Raw genomic sequence first — 6,469 nt, 5'->3', positions numbered from 1 at the left:
GGTAATATGGTAGCAGTAGTAACGCAAGAAAACAATAAACAAGCAGCGATAGCGATATTTAGGAACAAGGCCTAGGGATTACACTTTCACTAGTGGACACTCTCAACATTGATCACATAACACAATAGATAAATGCATACTCTACACTCTCTTGTTGGATGATGAACACATTGCGTAGGATTACACGAACCCTCAATGCCGGAGTTAACAAGCTCCACAATTCAATGTTCATATTTAAATAACCTTAGAGTGCATGAAAGATCAACACGACTAAACCAAGTACTAACACAAGCATGCACACTCGTCACCTTCACACTATGTAGGAGGAATAGATCACATCAATACTATCATAGCAATAGTTAACTTCACAATCTACAAGAGATCATGATCATAGCATACGCCAAGTACTAACACGGATGCACACACCGTCACCATTACACCGTGCGGGAGGAATAAACTACTTTAATAACATCACTAGAGTAGCACATAGATAAATTGTGATACAAAACACATTGCAATCATAAAGAGATATAAATAAGCACTTCACTACGCCATTCATAACAGTGAATAAGTATTCTGTGAAATATAGCCTAAGAGACCCACGCGGTGCACACACTGTCACCTTTACACACGTGGGACAAGGAGTCTCCGGAGATCACATAAGTAAAATTCACTTGACTAGAATAACGACATCTAGATTACAAGCATCATCATATGATTCTCAATCATGTAAGGCAACTCATGAGATTATTGTATTGAAGCACATAGGAGAGAGATTAACCACATAGCTACCGGTACAGCCCCGAGCCTCGATGGAGAACTACTCCCTCCTCATGGGAGCAGCAGCGGTGATGAAGATGGCGGTGGAGATGGCAGCGGTGTCGATGGAGAAGCCTTCCGGGGCACTTCCCCGCTCCGGCAGGGTGCCGGAACAGAGACTCCTATCCCCCAGATCTTGGCTTCGCGATGGCGGCGGCTCTGGAAGGTTTCTGTGGGTTTCGTCCAACGTAATAGGGTTTTCGCGACGGAGGCTTTAAATAGGCGGAAGGGCAGCCTCGGAGGGGCACGGGGCCACCACACCATAGGGCGGCGCGGCCCCCCTCCGGCCGCGCCGGGGTGTGGTGTGGGGCCCCCGGGGCTTCCCTCCGGCGGCTCTCGGGTGTTCTGGATGGTTCCGGGAAAAATAGGAACCCGGACGTTGATTTCGTCCGATTCCGAGAATATTTCGTTACTAGGATTTCGAAACCAAAAACAGCGAGAAAACGAGAACCGACACTTCGGCATCTTGTTAATAGGTTAGTTCCAGAAAATGCACGAATATGGCATAAAGTGTGCATAAAACATGTAGATAACATCAATAATATGGCATGGAACATAAGAAATTATCGATACGTCGGAGACGTATCAGCATCCCCAAGCTTAATTCTGCTCGTCCCGAGCAGGTAAAACGATAACAAAGATAATTTCTGAAGTGACATGCCATCATAACCTTGATCATACTATTTGTAAACATATGTAATGAATGCAGCGATCAAAACAATGGTATGACATGAGTAAACAAGTGAATCATAAAGCAAAGACTTTTCATGAATAGTACTTCAAGACAAGCATCAATAAGTCTTGCATAAGAGTTAACTCATAAAGCAATAAATCAAAGTAAAGGTATTGAAGCAACACAAAGGAAGATTAAGTTTCAGCGGTTGCTTTCAACTTGTAACATGTATATCTCATGGATAATTGTCAACATAGAGTAATATAACAAGTGCAATATGCAAGTATGTAGGAATCAATGCACAGTTTACACAAGTGTTTGCTTCTTGAGGTGGAGAGAAATAGGTGAACTGACTCAACATAAAAGTAAAAGAAAGGTCCTTCAAAGAGGAAAGCATCGATTGCTATATTTGTGCTAGAGCTTTTATTTTGAAAACAAGAAACAATTTTGTCAACGGTAGTAATAAAGCACATGTATTATGTAAATTATATCTTACAAGTTGCAAGCCTCATGCATAGTATACTAATAGTGCCCGCACCTTGTCCTAATTAGCTTGGACTACCGGGATCATCGCAATACACATGTTTTAACCAAGTGTCACAAAGGGGTACCTCCATGCCGCCTGTACAAAGGTCTAAGGAGAAAGCTCGCATTTTGGATTTCTCGCTTTTGATTATTCTCAACTTAGACATCCATACCGGGACAACATGGACAAAAGATAATGGACTCCTCTTTAATGCATAAGCATGTAGCAACAATTAGTGTTCTCATATGAGATTGAGGATATATGTCCAAAACCGAAACTTCCACCATGATTCATGGCTTTAGTTAGCGGCCCAATGTTCTTCTCTAACAATATGCATGCTCCAACCATTAAGGTGGTAGATCTCTCTTACTTCGGACAAGACGGACATGCATAGCAACTCACATGATATTCAACAAAGAGTAGTTGATGGCGTCCCCGAAACATGGTTATCGCACAACAAGCAACTTAATAAGAGATAAAGTGCATAAGTACATATTCAATACCACAATAGTTTTTAAGCTATTTGTCCCATGAGCTATATATTGCAAAGGTGAATGATGGAATTTTAAAGGTAGCACTCAAGCAATTTACTTTGGAATGGCGGATAAATACCATGTAGTAGGTAGGTATGGTGGACACAAATGGCATAGTGGTTGGCTCAAGGATTTTGGATGCATGAGAAGTATTCCCTCTCGATACAAGGTTTAGGCTAGCAAGGTTATTTGAAACAAACACAAGGATGAACGGTGCAGCAAAACTCACATAAAAGACATAATGTAAACATTATAAGACTCTACACCGTCTTCCTTGTTGTTCAAAACTCAATACTAGATATTATCTAGACTCTAGAGAAACCAAATATGCAAACCAAATTAGCAAGCTCTAAGTATTTCTTCATTAATTGGTGCAAAGTATATGATGCAAGAGCTTAAACATGAGCACAACAATTGCCAAGTATCAAATTATCCAAGACATTTTTAGAGTTACTACATGTAGCATTTTCCAATTCCAACCATATAACAATTTAACGAAGAAGAAACTTCGCCATGAATACTATGAGTAAAGCCTAAGGACATACTTGTCCATATGCTACAGCGGAGCGTGTCTCTCTCCCATAAAGTGAATGCTAGGATCCATTTTATTCAAACAAAACAAAAAACAAAAACAAACCGACGCTCCAAGCAAAGTGCATAAGATGTGACGGAATAAAAATATAGTTTCGAGGGAGGAACCTCGATAATGTTGTCGATGAAGAAGGGGATGCCTTGGGCATCCCCAAGCTTAGACGCTTGAGTCTTCTTAGAATATGCAGGGATGAACCACCGGGGCATCCCCAAGCTTAGAGCTTTCACTCTCCTTGATCATATTGCATCATACTCCTCTCTTGATCCTTGAAAACTTCCTCCACACCAAACTCGAAACAACTCATTAGAGGGTTAGTGCACAATAAAAATTAACATGTTCAGAGGTGACACAATCATTCTTAACACTTCTGGATATTGCATAAAGCTACTTGGACATTAATGGATCAAAGAAATTCATCCAACCTAGCAAAAGAGGCAATGCGAAATAAAAGGCAGAATCTGTCAAAACAGAACAGTCCGTAAAGATGGATTTTATTAGGGCACCAGACTTGCTCAAATGAAAATGCCCAAATTGAATGAAAGTTGCGTACATATCTGAGGATCACTCACGTAAATTGGCTTAATTTTCTGAGTTACCTACAGAGAATTAGACCCAGATTCGTGACAGCAAAGAAATCTGTTTCTGCGCAGATAATCCAAATCTAGTACTTACTTTACTATCAAAGACTTTACTTGGCACAACAAAACACAAAACTAAGATAAGGAGAGGTTGCTACAGTAGTAAACAACTTCCAAGACACAAATATAAAACAAAGTACTGTAGCAAAATAACACATGGGTTATCTCCCAAGAAGTTCTTTCTTTATAGCCATTAAGATGGGCTCAACGAGCTTTAATGATGCACTCGCAAGAAATAGTATTTGAAGCAAAAGAGAGCATCAAGAAGCAAATTCAAAACACATTTAAGCCTAACATGCTTCCTATGCATAGGAATCTTGTAAATAAACAAGTTCATGAGGAGCAAAGTAACAAGCATAGGAAGATAGAACAAGTGTAGCTTCAAAAATTTCAGCACATAGAGAGGCATTTTAGTAACATGAAAATTTCTACAACCATATTTTCCTCTCTCATAATAACTTTCAGTAGCATCATGAGCAAACTCAACAATATAACTATCACATAAAGCATTCTTATCATGAGTCTCATGCATAAAATTATTACTCTCCACATAAGCATAATCAATTTTATTAGTAATAGTGGGAGCAAATTCAACAAAGTAGCTATCATCATTATTCTCATCATCAAATATAGGAGGCATATTGTAATCATAATCAAATTTATCCTCCATAACAAAGCGGTACTAAAAGACTACTATCATTATAATCATCATAAATAGGAGGCAAAGCATCATCAAAGTAAATTTTCTCCTCAATGCTTGGGGGACTAAAAAGATCATGCTCATCAAAACCAGCCTCCCCAAGCTTAGAACTTTCTATATCATTATCAACAATGGTGTTCAAAGCGTTCATACTAATATTACTACCAGGCATGCAAATAAGATTCCATAGGTTTTTTAATTTTCACATCAAACAATCCATGTTTTAAATCAGGAAATAGAATAAGAAGCTCATTGTTGTCCATTATGCCAAACTAGTGTAAACAAGAAACAAAAAGATGCAATTGCAGGATCTAAAGGAAATAGCTTCGAGCACAAACACAATGGCGCCAGAAAAGTACTGTTACCTGGAACCGTAGTATGAGTGCCTTTTTACCTTTCCTCCCGGCAACGGCGCCGGAAAAGTGCTTGATGTCTACGGGAGCTTCTATTCTTGTAGACAGTGTTGGGCCTCCAAGAGCAGAGGTTTGTAGAACAGCAGCAAGTTTCCCTTAAGTGGATCACCCAAGGTTTATCGAACTCGGGGAGGAAGAGGTCAAAGATATCCCTCTCATGCAACCCTGCAACCACAAAGCAAGAAGTCTCTTGTGTCCCCAACACACCTAATAGGTGCACTAGTTCGGCGAAGAGATAGTGAAATACGAGGTGGTATGAATGAATATGAGCGAGTAGTAATGGCGCCGAGAAAATAGCTTGCTGGCGTGTAGTTGATGGTGGTAATATGGTAGCGGTAGTAACGCGATGAAAGCAAGTAAACAAGCAAGCGATAGCGATATTTAGGAACAAGGCCTAGGGATTACACTTTCACTAGTGGACACTCTCAACATTGATCACATAACAGAATAGATAAATGCATACTCTACACTCTCTTGTTGGATGATGAACACATTGCGTAGGATTACACGAACCCTCAATGCCGGAGTTAACAAGCTCCACAATTCAATGTTCATATTTAAATAACCTTAGAGTGCATGAAAGATCAACACGACTAAACCAAGTACTAACACAAGCATGCACACTCGTCACCTTCACACTATGTAGGAGGAATAGATCACATCAATACTATCATAGCAATAGTTAACTTCACAATCTACAAGAGATCATGATCATAGCATACGCCAAGTACTAACACGGATGCACACACTCGTCACCATTACACCGTGCGGGAGGAATAAACTACTTTAATAACATCACTAGAGTAGCACATAGATAAATTGTGATACAAAACACATTGCAATCATAAAGAGATATAAATAAGCACTTCACTACGCCATTCATAACGGTGAATAAGTATTCTGTGAAATATAGCCTAAGAGACCCACACGGTGCACACACTCGTCACCTTTACACACGTGGGACAAGGAGTCTCCGGAGATCACATAAGTAAAATTCACTTGACTAGCATAACGACATCTAGATTACAAGCATCATCATATGAATCTCAATCATGTAAGGCAGCTCATGAGATTATTTTATTGAAGCACATAGGAGAGAGATTAACCACATAGCTACCGGTACAGCCCCGAGCCTCGATGGAGAACTACTCCCTCCTCATGGGAGCGACGGCGGTGATGAAGATGGCGGTGGAGATGGCAGCGGTGTCGATGGAGAAGCCTACCGGGGGCACTTCCCCGCTCCGGCAGGGTGCCGGAACAGAGACTCCTGTCCCCAAGATCTTGGCTTCGCGATGGCGGCGGCTCTGGAAGGTTTCTGTGGGTTTCGTCCAACGTAATAGGGTTTTCGCGACGGAGGCTTTAAATAGGCGGAAGGGCAGCCTCGGAGGGGGCTCGGGGCCACCACACCATAGGGCGGCGCGCCCCCTCTCGGCCGCGCCGGGGTGTGGTGTGGGGCCCCCGGGGCTTCCCTCCGGCGGCTCTCGGGTGTTCCGGATGGTTCCGGGAAAAATAGGAACCCGGGCGTTGATTTCGTCCGATTCCGAGAATATTTCGTTACTAGGATTTCTGAAACCA

The sequence above is a fragment of the Lolium rigidum genome, chromosome 6, assembly GCF_022539505.1.
Source record: "Lolium rigidum isolate FL_2022 chromosome 6, APGP_CSIRO_Lrig_0.1, whole genome shotgun sequence".
Lineage (NCBI taxonomy): Eukaryota > Viridiplantae > Streptophyta > Magnoliopsida > Poales > Poaceae > Lolium > Lolium rigidum.
The sequence above is the reverse complement of the archived record's forward strand: the minus strand, read 5'-3'. Positions refer to the sequence as shown.